The following is a 14,749-nucleotide window of genomic DNA, read 5'->3' as shown; positions in this document are numbered from 1 at the left end:
TCTATTTAAGCTTATGGGTAGGAAAAGGTAGTGAGGTGGATCTGCAACAAGCACTAGCATATATGGTGGCTAACTTACGCAAATGAGAGCGAGAAGAGAAGCAAAGCACGGTCGATAAGCTATGATGATCAAGAAGTGATCCTGAAACTACTTACGTTCAAGCATAACACGAGACCGTGTTCTCTTCCCGGACTCCGCCGCAAAGAGACCATGACGGCTACACACACGGTTGATTCATTTTAGTTAAGTTAAGTGTCAGGTTTTCTACTACCGGATATTAACAAATTCCCATCTGCCCATAACCGCGGGCACGGCTTACGAAAGTTCAAAACCCTACAGGGGTGTCCCAACTTAGCCCATCACAAGCTCTCACGGTCAACGAAGGATATTCCTTCTCCCAAGAAGACCCGATCAGACCCGGAATCCCGGTTACAAGACATTCCGACAACGGTAAAACAAGAGCAGCAAAGCCACCCGATGTGCCGACAAATCCCGATAGGAGTCGCACATATCTCGTTCTCAGGGCACAACGGATGGGCAAGATGTCGGGTTGGCATAAACCCTGGTTGCCCAGGGGGCGCCGAACATCGCCCAGTTTGGACCAACACTCAGAGTTGCACTGGCCTAGGGGTTTAAAATAAAGATGACCCTTGAGTCCGCGGAACCCAAGGGAAAAAGGCTTAGGTGGAAAATTGTAAAACCAAGGTTGGGCCTTGCTAGAGGAGTTTTATTCAAGGTGAACTGTCAAGGGGTTCCCATTATAACCCAACCGCATAAGGAACGCAAAATCAAGGAACATAACACCGGTATGACGGAAACTAGGGCGGCAAGAGTGGAACAAAACACCAGGCATAAGGCCGAGCCTTCCACCATTTACCAAGTATATAGGTGCATTAAAGTAAACAAGATATAATAATGATATCCCAACAACAACCATGTTCCAACAAGGAACAAACTCCATCTTCACCTGCAACTAGCAACGCTATAAAAGGGCTTGAGCAAAGCAGTAACATAGCCAAACAACGGTTTGCTAGGAAAGGTGAGTTAGAGGCTTGACATGGCAATATGGGAGGCATGATATAGCAAGTGGTAGGTATCGTGGCATAGCAAAAGAGCGAACAACTAGCAAGCAAAGATAGAAGTGATTTCGAGGGTATGGTCATCTTGCCTGCAAAGTTCTCCGAGTTGACGAAAGGTTGATCCTCGTAAGCGTACTCAACGGGTTCCTCGATCACATACTCGTCTCCCGGATCTTCCCAAAGAAAGAACACAAGCAAAGGAAACAACAATCAACCACAATGCAATGCGCAAGCAACATGATGCAAAACATGGCATGATATGCGGGATGTGATATGCAATGCATATGGGTGCTCCGGAAGGAAAAGATTGACCAAGGCATCAACTTGGAAAACCAAGAGTGCCGCTGGAAAGATCAGTTGATTTTGGTCGAAATCGATATAAAGATCACCGGAATCGGATGCATGGTTCGCAAATGGCAAGCAAAACAATAATGGCACAATTCTATGATTAACAACATGACGCCATCTAGAATGCAACAAGAAACTAAGCTACTGCACTCCAACATAACAACAAAACACATGGCAGTGATCTACTCAAGTTGCTTGACAAAATATGAACACTGATCTACGGCTAAATCACACAAGAGCAGGTTCAAACAACATGGCAAAAGTGCAAAAGATATCAGCTTCACAGACTTTGTGAAGATAACAACATGCAAGGAATTAACATCAGGAAGACATGTTTAGAGCAAGCTAACAACATGGTACATGAACAGAACATAGCAAACAAGGGCATGACATGAATCTACTCAAAGCATAGAACAAAAGTCCCTTACTGACAATAGGCCAAAAGGGCACAGAAGATATGATGGTACCCATGTAAACATAGCAAGTTTCGTTAACAGATTCGGACTTTAGCAGAAAACAGAGCATGGCATAAACAGAGATATGAAGGCATCTTTGCGAGCTCGATTCACTCACCACAAAGCACTGCATTACAAACTAAGCATAGAATCAGCAAGAAGACATGTTCAAGAAGCTAACCATGGCAAGAACAATCTCATAGCATGCATGGATCAACTACAACAACCTTGTCAAAATTGATTAACACGTAAACAATCTACCAGGAACATTTTATAGCAAAAATAGAGCAAGATTAAGACATTCTAGGGCACTCCATAATTGCAAACAGGGACATGGATGGATAGAGCATAACCATATGTCAAAATCATCCTTACTAAACATACTAAAAAGAAGCATGGATCTCACTGTAGCAACATGAATACATGGCATAAAAATAACAGCAGAGCAAAGACTAGGTGAAATTCTAAGTCCCTGAAATCAGTAATATCACGAGAGCTACTTTGCATGCTTGTGCTAGTCTCCACATTGATCACAAAAATAAATGGCATACACCCCTGTAAATATGGCATGGCATAGCCCAAAACACATGTAGAGCACATGTTCATATGCAGCACACAACAATTGTAGCAAAAATGACAAATGCTCATAATCTGCTAAGAATCAGCACCTAACATTTTATAGCACTCTTGCATCAATGGTTTGGGCATCAAGATGGACTCAAACAAGCATAGCACAATGGAACAAAATGAAGAGAACATCATGCTGAACATTTTGATATGTCATGCACGCAAAACGGATCTACGGATGAGAAGTTATGGCATGTTGTACAGGGCTTTAGAATGCAAAAAAATGACTTAGAGGAAAATTTTGGGTCAACCCTCGTTTGGATCTGAATCCGGGAGCTCGTGGATCGAGGATGGCCGGAGTGGATCTTGCTGGAGAGTGGCCAGAGAGTGGTCGGGCGGACGAGGAGGATCACCACCGGGGTCGGGGGAAGCGGAGGCAGCTTCGGCGGCGCCGTGCGGTGGCCGGCGCCGCGGTCCAGGTCAGCGACCGGGCTGCCGGAGACGGAGGCCGGTGATGGGCGGAGCGGCGGAGCCCGACGGGAAGGCTCGGAGGCCGGGTGGTGAGGTAGGTGGCGGCGCGGGGAGGCGGGCGTGACCGGGCGGCGGCGGGCGAGGCGCGGGCTGGGGGGCCCCGCGCGGGCCTGGCGGGTCGGCGGCGGTGTGAGGCGATGTGGCGACACGTGGCAGGAGGCGATAGGTGTGGGGCAGCGGCGGTTTCGTTCGGCGATGGCCGGACGTGTCTGGTGGCACGGAGGGAGTTTACGGTAGGGTTTTGACCGCGAATTTTGGAGGGGGGGGGTGCACATATTTATACATAGAAGGAGGTAGGAGTGTCCAAATGGAGAGCGGTTTTCGGCCACGCCATCGTGATCGAACGGCGGAGAGGATGGAGGGGTTTTGGATGGGTTATTGGGCCACTTTGGAGGGGTGTTGGGCTGCAACACACATGAGGCCTTTACGGTTCCCCAGTTAACCGTTGGAGTATCAAACGGACTCCAAATGGCACGAAATTTGACAGGCGGTCTACCAGTGGTGTACCAAGGCCTCTTGGAAAATCTCGGTCCAATCCGAGAACGTTTAACACCCACACATGAAAAGAGGCAAAAGGGGGCGCCGGAGGGCGTAGGAGTATCAGATTGCAAAACGGACAACAGGGAAAATGCTCGGATGCATGAGACGAACACGCATGCAAAAGAGATGCACATGATGACATGATATGAAATGCATGACATGGAGAAAAAGCAAAACGAAGGCAAAACCCAACCACGAAGGAAAAATCATAACTTAGAGCCGAAAATGGCAAGAGTTGGAGTACACATATGGTAAGTTACATTCGGGGTGTTACAACACTCCACCACTACGAAAGGATCTCGTCCCGAGATCTAGGACTGAAAGAACTCCGGAAATTCGGAACGGAGGTGGTCCTCGCATTCCGAGGTGGCTTGTCGGTCGGAATGATGTGACCACTTCACTTTCAGGAATTTGATAGACTTGTTGCGAGTCTTGCGCTCAGTTTCTTCAAGAATAGCAACGGGATGCTCATGATAAGACAAGTCTTCTTGGTGATCAATCTCTTCGAAGTTGATGGTGCGGTCAGGAGTCTTGAAGCACTTGCGAAGCTGAGACACATGAAACACGTCATGCACATTTGCAAATTTGGATGGAAGCTCAAGTTGATAGGTGAGATCGCCTCTTTTTCCAATGATCTTGAAAGGACCCACGTATCTAGGGGCAAGCTTCCCTTTGATAACGAAGCGACGAGTACCTTTCATTGGAGAGACGCGGAGGTAGACATGTCTCCTATCTCAAAAGCCAAGTCACGATGCTTGCTATCATAGTAACTCTTCTGGTGTGATTGCACGGCTTTGAGACTTTCACGGATGACTTTACACATTTCTTCAGCTTCTGTGATTAAGTCATTGCCAAGAAGTTGACATTCACTAGTCTCTGACCAATTAAGAGGAGTACGACACTTTCTGCCATAGAGAATCTCGAATGGGGCCTTGCCCGAACTCGCTTGGAAGCTGTTGTTGCAGGAGAACTCGGCATATGGAAGACAATCTTCCCACATCATACCGAAAGAAATGACACAAGCCCTGAGCATATCTTCAAGAATTTGATTGACTCGCTCGACTTGTCCACTAGTTTGAGGATGGAAGGCTGTGCTGAAGCGAATGTTGGTGTTCATGGCCTTCTAGAAGGAGTCCCAGAACTTAGAAGTAAAGATGCTTCCATGATCTGAAGATATCAACTGCGGAATGCCATGCAAGGAGACAATCCTGGAGGTGTATAGCTCTGCCAGCTGAGCTGATGTGATAGATTCTTTGATAGGAAGAAAATGAGCCACTTTTGTAAGCTTGTCGATGACAACAAAGATAGCATCATTTTCACGTTTGGACTTGGGGAATCCAGTCACGAAGTCCATCTCAATATGGTCAAACTTCCATTCTGGAATGTCAAGAGGTTGGAGGAGACCAGCTGGCTATTGGTGTTCTGCTTTCACTCTTCTACAGACATCACATGCATTCACGAACTGAGCAATCTCTTGCTTCATTCGAGTCCACCAATACGACTGCTTGAGGTCATGGTACATCTTCGTACTTCCAGGATGAATGGATAGAAGGGAATTGTGAGCCTCGTTCAAAATGACTTTACGTAGATCACCCTTAGTAACCACAATTCGATCCTTGAAGAATAGAGTATCTTTGTCATCAAGGCAATAGCACTTGTACTTGAGTTGACTCTTGGCAATCCCATTTTTCACCTTCTTCACCATGGCATCAAGAAGTTGTGCCTCACGAATTTGATATTCCAAAGTAGGAGAGACTTGGAGGTTGGCAAGAAATCCTTGAGGAACAACTTGGAGATTAAGTTTGCGAAAAGCTTCACAAAGGTCTAGTTGGAAGGGCCTGAGAATTAAACTGTTGCAGTAAGCCTTCCTACTCAAAGCGTCTGCAATGACATTGGACTTGCCTGGAGTATATTCAATACTCGGATTATACTCTTGAATCATTTCGACCCAACGAGTCTGCCTGAGGTTGAGGTTGGGCTGAGTGAAGATGTACTTGAGGGCAGACTAAGGCATAGCCTAGTGGTGGGAAAGGGCTGATGCCTTCCCACCCACCCAGGTTCAAGGCATGGTACTTGCAAGTTGGGTTTGTTGCACCAATTATACTATAGGGGGTTCCCCTACAGTCTTTCTGTCAAAAAAAAGATGTACTTGAGGCTCTTATGATCAGTGAAGATGTCCACTTTCCTTCCCAACAAGAGATGTCTCCATGTTAACAGAGCATGGACAACTACCGCCAACTCGAGGTCATGAGTGGGGTAGTTCTTTTCGTTGGGCTTCAACTGGCGAGAGGTATAGGCCACAACTTTCTTCTCTTGCATTAACACAACACCGAGACCTTGCAGGGAAGCATCATAGAAAACTTCGAATGGTTTGGATTCATCAGGAGGAGTCAAAACATGAGCTGTGACTAACTTCTCTTTCAGGGTGTTGAAAGCGATGTCACATTCAGGCGTCCAGACATACTTCACCTGCTTCTGAAGGAGGTTGGAAAGGGGCTTTGCAATCTTAGAGAAATTCTCAACGAATCTTCGATAATAGCTTGCAAGCCCAAGGAAACTGTGGAGCTGCTTCACATTCTGTGGCGGTTCCCAATTCACAATTGCAGAGATCTTCTCAGGATTAACAGCAATGCCCTTGGCGGAGATGATATGGCCAAGGTAGAGAACCTCATCGAGCCAAAACTCACACTTTGAAAACTTCGCATAGAATTGATGTTCTCTGAGTTTGTCCAGCACCAATCTCAAATGCTTGGCATGATCCTCCTTGTTCTTGGAAAAGACCAAAATATCATCGAGATACACCAAGATGAAATCATTTGTGTAAGGGTTGAAGATGAAGTTCATCATGCGAGAGAACGTTGGAGGAGCGTTGACAAGACCGAAAGACATGACAGTATATTCATAAGAACCATAGCTTGTTCTGAATGCTGTCTTGGGGATATCTTGTTCACGAATGCGAATCTGATGATAACCCATACGGAGGTCAAGCTTGGAGAATACTTGAGCACCCTTAAGTTGCTTGAATAGCTCATTGATATTGGGAAGTGGGTACTTGTTCTTAATTGTCTTCTTGTTCAATGGACGGTAATCGACCCAAAGTCGTTCCGTTCCATCCTTCTTCTTGACAAAAAGAACACCACAACCCTATGGAGAAGAACTCGGTCCGATCAGGCCCATATTCTCTTGTTCATCGAGTTGTTTCTTCAGCTCCTTCAACTCTTCTAGTCCAATCTCGTAAGGACGTTTGCAAACAAGTTCCGTGCCAGGCTCAAGATCAATGACGAATTCAATTGGCCGGTGAGGAGGCATTCCTGGAAGCTCTTCCCGAAAGACGTCTTGATATTCACAAATGACTGGAATCTGGGAGATGATATTCAACTCGCCCTTCTCATTGAGAGAAAACAGTCGAATGGTATCATCATGAGTGGCATAGATGATCACATCCTCAGATGAGTGTGTCAATTGAATCTGCCTGGCAGCACAATCAAGCTGAGCCTTGTGCTTAGAAAGCCAGTCCATGCCGAGAATTAGATCAATATCCGAGTTACCAAGCACCATTGGAGAAGACAGAAATTTATAATCTCCCATCTTGATAGAAACATCTGGAGCCATCATTTTGGTGTTCATGAACAAACCCGGAGAGGAAACCGCTATCGGCTTAGGAAAATCGATAGTATGCAAATCGTGCATGGATGCAGATGGCTTCGATATGAATGACAAAGATGCACCAGTATCAAATAAGGCTCTTGCAAGAATATCATTAACAGGAAGATTACCCATGATCACTTCTGAAGAGTCCTCTGCCCGAGCTGCGTTCATCATGTTGACCTTTGCAGACTTGGAATTATGCTTGACCACTGCATTGCTGATAGATCTGACAGGAGGAGGAGGCGGAAGGCACCTTTGATTGAAGCATTTGTTTGCATAGTGCCCTTTCTGCTGACACTTGTTGCAAGTAACCTCTGAGAGCGGACGGTGATACGGAGCACTTGACCTTAGAGCATGAGATAGAGCTTTGTTCTGATAGCCTTGGTTGGGTGGGTGGGAAGATCCATTGCCACCTTTACTCTTCTGCTGATAAGGCCGACGGAACGGAGGAGGAGGAGGCAACCAGAACTTATGCTGCTTAGCTGCCACTTGAGTTGAAGAAGAAGAAGGAGTTGCATCCTTGACTCTCTTCTTAGAAGCATCACACTTGAGCTGAGCAGCTTCTTGCTTTAGTGCCATGTTGTAGAAATCATCATACTTGGTCAGCTCAAAAAGCACGAGAGCTAGTTGCAGATCTTCCCTGAGGCCACCTCTGAATTTATAAATCATGCTCTTCTCATCAGGGACATCTTGTTTGGCGAAGTGAGTGAGCCTCTGAAACAGGATGTTGTATTGGTAAACAGACAAGCTACCTTGCTTGAGATTGCGGAACTCCTCGCGCTTACTCTCAGCAACACTTTGAGGAATGTGGTGAGCTTTGAAGTCTCGGCGGAAATCATCCCAGGTAATCACACGACCTCCTATGGAATCTTTGTATTGTTGATACCACTCAGCAGCTTGGTCTTTGAGTTGGAACGAAGCAAACTTGACAAAGTCCTCAGGCCTGACATTGCTACACTCAAAATGTTTGCAGATATCCGTGAGCCAATCGTCAGCGTCTGTGGCCTCAACACAGTTACTGAAGGGCTTCGACTGGTTTGCGAGGAACTGATTGAGGGTAGCAAACTGAGCTTGATTGTTGCCTTGGCCTTAATTTCCTTGGTTGCGCTCTTGCAAGAGTTGCAAAAGCATCTGCGTGTTGGCGTTGGTGGCGGCCATGACAGCTTGCCATGCCTCCGGAGGTGGAGGTGGTGGCGGAGGTTCCAGATTCTAACGCATTGGAGGAGCCATCCTGAAGAGGTTGACATCCGTTAGCATCTTGAAAGACATATATTCAAGCTGAATCAATGGCTCGAAATTGCAACATATAGCCTTAACATTCGAACAAAAATGAACGGAAGAATTCCAAAGTAAATCATCACACTTCCATAAATTGAGAAGCCACTTAGATAAAGGTAGATGAATAAAGCAACAAGGTTCGGATATGAGCAAATAATTGGTAAGGATTACCCAATCACAAATCAAATATCTGCGTGAAGAAATACTAGAGCTACATGAATTCCCACCTATGAAACTCCCGAAACTTTCTGGTTATGCAATCAAGTGTTGGGTTTACAGGGGAAGCATAATATCTCACCCAAAACTAGCAAATCCTACATCCAGCTGTATCCATCCTTCAACACATAACCAAGAAACCTTCGGAAATCATTTACCTCAACCTTCGAAAAGCATCCGTTATATGAGTTATGGCAATACTCCCGAACTCCCGCCCCAGTACTGGGTGGCGTCGAGGTTATCTCACCAACAACTGCATAAAGGAGATTTTTGATGTCGGCGAACTCAGGTATTCCAGAACTGCAACGATAAAATTGTGACGACAACACCTCGGAGCTCAACTCCCCGGGACACTGCCACAACCCCTAAATGTCAGGAGGCACCAAGAACAATGTTCTCATCACAAAACCATCAGAACGATTCCAAGATACCCACGTGATCCTAATTTTTTTTGTGAAATTTGAGTAGGGAAGAGTCAAAACTCTACGTCAGGAGGCCTCACCAGAGCGACGAAGGGACCGAGGAGTAAAAAGAATCCTACTCTCCGACATATATAATCCTATAAGACTCGATACATTTTTCTAGACTCAACAACGTCAGCGATTCGATCAAGCAGGGGGCTCCTAAGTCGGGGAAGGCTCTGATACCAACTTGTAACACCCATGATGCGGCTATATCTCCCACGTGTTGGAGCACGACTTAGAGGCATAACCGCATAGTAGGAATGTCGCAAGAGGGGTAATCTTTACACATCCCATGTACTAAATAGGAAAGAGATAAAGAGCTGGCTTACACTCGCCACTTCACACAATACATAAATATAGCATTACATCATCCAGAATACAATCAAGTTCCGACTATAGAACCAACACAAATAAAGACAACCCCAAATGCATAGATCCCCGATCGCCCCAACTGGGCTCCACTACTAATCGTCCAGAAAAGACACATAGTAATGTCCCGATTCATTGTCGAACTCCCACTTGAGTTCGGTAGCGTCCCCTGCACTGGCATCATCGGCACCTGCATCCTGCATCTGGTTTTGGAAGTAATCTGTGAGTCACGGGGACTCAGCAATCTCACACCCTCGTGATCAAGTCTATTTAAGCTTATGGGTAGGAAAAGGTAGTGAGGTGGATCTGCAGCAAGCACTAGCATATATGGTGGCTAACTTACGCAAATGAGAGCGAGAAGAGAAGCAAAGCACGGTCGATAAGCTATGATGATCAAGAAGTGATCCTGAAACTACTTACGTTCAAGCATAACACGAGACCGTGTTCTCTTCCCGGACTCCGCCGCAAAGAGACCATGACGGCTACACACACGGTTGATTCATTTTAGTTAAGTTAAGTGTCAGGTTTTCTACTACCGGATATTAACAAATTCCCATCTGCCCATAACCGCGGGCACGGCTTACGAAAGTTCAAAACCCTACAGGGGTGTCCCAACTTAGCCCATCACAAGCTCTCACGGTCAACGAAGGATATTCCTTCTCCCAAGAAGACCCGATCAGACCCGGAATCCCGGTTACAAGACATTCCGACAACGGTAAAACAAGAGCAGCAAAGCCACCCGATGTGCCGACAAATCCCGATAGGAGTCGCACATATCTCGTTCTCAGGGCACAACGGATGGGCAAGATGTCGGGTTGGCATAAACCCTGGTTGCCCAGGGGGCGCCGAACATCGCCCAGTTTGGACCAACACTCAGAGTTGCACTGGCCTAGGGGTTTAAAATAAAGATGACCCTTGAGTCCGCGGAACCCAAGGGAAAAAGGCTTAGGTGGAAAATTGTAAAACCAAGGTTGGGCCTTGCTAGAGGAGTTTTATTCAAGGTGAACTGTCAAGGGGTTCCCATTATAACCCAACCGCATAAGGAACGCAAAATCAAGGAACATAACACCGGTATGACGGAAACTAGGGCGGCAAGAGTGGAACAAAACACCAGGCATAAGGCCGAGCCTTCCACCATTTACCAAGTATATAGGTGCATTAAAGTAAACAAGATATAATAATGATATCCCAACAACAACCATGTTCCAACAAGGAACAAACTCCATCTTCACCTGCAACTAGCAACGCTATAAAAGGGCTTGAGCAAAGCGGTAACATAGCCAAACAACGGTTTGCTAGGAAAGGTGGGTTAGAGGCTTGACATGGCAATATGGGAGGCATGATATAGCTAGTGGTAGGTATCGCGGCATAGCAAAAGAGCGAACAACTAGCAAGCAAAGATAGAAGTGATTTCGAGGGTATGGTCATCTTTCCTACAAAGTTCTCTGAGTTGACGAAAGCTTGAACCTCGTAAGCGTACTCAACGGGTTCCTCGATCATGTACTCGTCTCCCGGCTCTACCCAAAGCAAGAACACAAGCAAAGGAAACAACAATCAACCACGATGCAATGCGCAAGCAACATGATGCAAAACATGGCATGATATGCTGGATGTGATATGCAATGCATATGCGTGATCCAGAAGGAAAAGATTGATCAATGCACCAACTTGGAAAACCAGGAGTGCCACTGGAAAGATGAGTTGATTTCGGTCGAAATCGATATAAATATCACCGAAATCGGATGCACAGTTTGCAAATGGCAAGCAAAACAATAATGACACAATTCTGCGATTAACAACACGATGCCATATAGAATGCAACAAGAAACTAAGCTACTGCATTCCAACATAACAACAAAAGACATGGCAGTGATCTACTCAAGATGCTTGAAAAAAGATGAACACTGAGCTACGGCTAAATCACACAAGACAGGTTCAAACAAGCATGGCAAAAGTGCAAAAGATATCAGCTTCACAGACTTAGTGAAGATAACAACATGCCAGGAATTAACATCAGGAAGATATGTTTAGAGCAAGCTAACAACATGCTATAGGAACAGAACATAGCAAACAAGGGCATGGCATGAATATACTCAAAGCATGGAACAAAAGTCCCTTACTAACCATAAGCCAAAGGGCACAGAAAATATGATGGCACCCATGGAAACGTAGAAAGTTTCGTTAACAGATTCAGACTTAGCAGAAAACAGAGCATGGCATAAACAGAGATATGAAGGCATCTTTGCGAGCTCGATTCACTCACCACAAAGCCTTGCTTGACAAACTAAGCATAGCATCAGCAAGGAGACATGTTCAAGAAGCTAACCATGGCAAGAACAATCTCATAGCATGCATGGATCAACTACAACAACCTTGGCAAAATTGATTAACACGTAAACAATCTGCCAGGAACATTTTATAGCAAAAGTAGAGCAAGATTAAGACATGCTAGGGCACTCCATAATTGCAAACATGGACATGGATGGATAGAGAATAACCATATGTCAAAATCATCCTTACTGAACATACTCAAAAGAAGCATGGATCTCACTGTAGCAACATGAATACATGGCATAAAAATAACAGCAGAGCAAAGACTTGTTGAAATTCTAAGTCCCTGAAATCAGCAATATCACAAGAGCTACTTTGCATGCTTGTGCTAGTCACCACATTGATCACAAAAATACATGGCATACACCCCTGTAAATATGGCATGGCATAGCCCAAAACACATGTAGAGGACATGTTCATATGCAGCACACAACAATTGTAGCAAAAATGACAAATGCTCATAATCTGCTCAGAATCAGCACCTAACATTTTATAGCACTCTTGCATCAATGGTTTGGGCATCAAGATGGACTCAAACAAGCATGGTACAATGGAACAAAATGAAGAGCACATCACGATGAACATTTTGATATGTCAAGCACGCAAAACGGATCTACGGATGAGAAGTTATGGCATGTTGTACAGGGCTTCAGAATGCAGAAAAAATGACTTAGAGGAAAATTTCGGGTCAACCCTGATTTGGATCTGAATCTCGGAGCTCGTGGATCGAGGATGGCCAGAGAGGATCTCGCCGGAGAGTGGCTAGAGAGTGGTCGGGCGGACGAGGAGGATCACCACCGGGGTCGGGGGAAGCGGAGGCGGCGTCGGCGGCACCGTGCGATGGAGCTGCGGTGGCCGACGCCGTGGTCCGGGTCGGCGACCGAGCTGCCGGAGATGGCGGCCGATGATGGGCGGAGCGGCGGAGCCCGGCGGGAAGGCACGAAGGCTGGGCGGCGAGGCAGGTGGTGGCGTGGGGAGGCGGGCGCGACCGGGCGACGGCGGGCGAGGCGCGGGCCGGGGGGGGGGGCGGGCCTGGCAGGCCAACGGCGGTGGGAGGTGGTGTGGCCACACGTGGCAGGTGGCGATGCGGGGCAGCGGCGGTTTCGTCCGGCGATGGCCGGACGTGTTCGACGGCGCAGAGGGAGTTTACGGTAGGGTTTTGACTGCGAATTTTGGAGGGGCGGGGGGTGCACATATTTATACATAGAAGGAGGTAGGAGTGTCCAAATGGAGAGCGGTTTTCGGCCACGCGATCGTGATCGAACGGAGGAGAGGATGGAGGGGTTGTGGATGGGTTATTGGGCCACATTGGAGGGGTGTTGGGCTGCAACACACACGAGGCCTTTACGGTTCCCCGGTTAACCATTGGAGTATCAAACGGACTCCAAATGGCATGAAATTTGACAGGCAGTCTACGAGTGGTGTACCAAGGCCGCTTGGCAAATCTCGGTCCAATCCGAGAAAGTTTAACACCCACACACGAAAAGAGGCAAAAGGGGGCGCCGGAGGACGTAGGAGTGTCGGATTGCAAAACGGACAACGGGGAAAATGCTCGGATTCCTGAGACGAACACGTATGCAAAAGAGATGTACATGATGACATGATATGAAATGCATGACATGGACAAAAAGCAAAACGTAGGCAAAACCCAACCACGAAGGAAAAATCATAACTTAGAGCTGAAAATGGCAAGAGTTGGAGTACAAATATGGTAATTTACATTCGGGGTGTTACAGGTTCTCACAAACCAGAACTTCTCACAACAAGCATGATGGTTTCGGTAGGGAACGTCCCACCTTTGGGGACGAAACAATATCCATTGCCTCTTATTGCTTTCAAAAAAATTTCTCAGTGTCAACATAGAACAACAGGAGTGTTGAGTCAATTTTTGGGATTTTTGGTGGTTCGTTTGGACATTTTTATGCATTAACTGAGTTTTCAATGCATTTATGTGCATAATTCAAATTTGAACTACATGCACATGCTCCAGTGCATATAAATTAGTTGAAAAATCAAATATGTGTCCTTGGGTGGATGCTTAGGTCCCATGCAAGAAATGGGAATGAATTTCAAACACCAGGGCACCGTTGATTGCCGGCAAAACATTGAGATGCCTCGTTTTTAAATTCTAGTAAATCCAAAACTCGTCTGAAATTCATGAAACTTGGCATGCTTTCATGGAGTGGCATCAACATGCCGTGGTAAATTTTTTGTCCCGTTTGGGGCAGGTTTGGGTATATGCTTCTCACAAACCAAAGCTTCTCACAACAAGCATCATGGTTTCGATAGGGAGCGTCCCACCTTTGGGGATGAAATGATATCCACTGCCTCTTATTGCTTCCAAAAAATTTCTCATGTCAACATAAAACAACATGAGTTTTGTGTCAATTTTTGTGATTTTTTGAGGGTTCTTTTGGACATTTTTATGCACTAACTGAGTTTTCAATTCATTTATGTGCATAATTCAAATTTGAACTACATGAACATGCTCCAGTGCATATAAATTGGTTGAAAAATCAAATCTGTGTCCTTGGGTGCATGCTTAGGTCCCATGCAATAAATGGTAATGAATTTCAAACACCAGGGCACCGTTGATTGCTGACAAACATTGAGATGCCTGATTTTAAATTCTAGTAAATCCAAAACTCGTCTGAAATTCAGGAAACTTGGCATGCTATCATGGAATGGCGCCCGACATGATGTGGTATTTTTCGTGTCCATTTTGAGAGAAGGCACACTCGAATAATGACAGCCAACAAAGCCATTTTGACAAAATAGCAGCCACTTAATATCTCAAACGTTTGTATAATTCAGAACGTGTGCGTTCTGTTAAACATTCACGTGACGCCACGTGTCTTTGTTTTAATGGTTGTAGGAGGTGCCGTGCGGCAGCTGCTTGACCTTGGCTGAACAGGAGGCGTGC

The sequence above is a fragment of the Triticum urartu genome, chromosome 4 (genome assembly GCF_003073215.2).
Source record: "Triticum urartu cultivar G1812 chromosome 4, Tu2.1, whole genome shotgun sequence".
Taxonomy (NCBI): domain Eukaryota; kingdom Viridiplantae; phylum Streptophyta; class Magnoliopsida; order Poales; family Poaceae; genus Triticum; species Triticum urartu.
The sequence above is the reverse complement of the archived record's forward strand: the minus strand, read 5'-3'. Positions refer to the sequence as shown.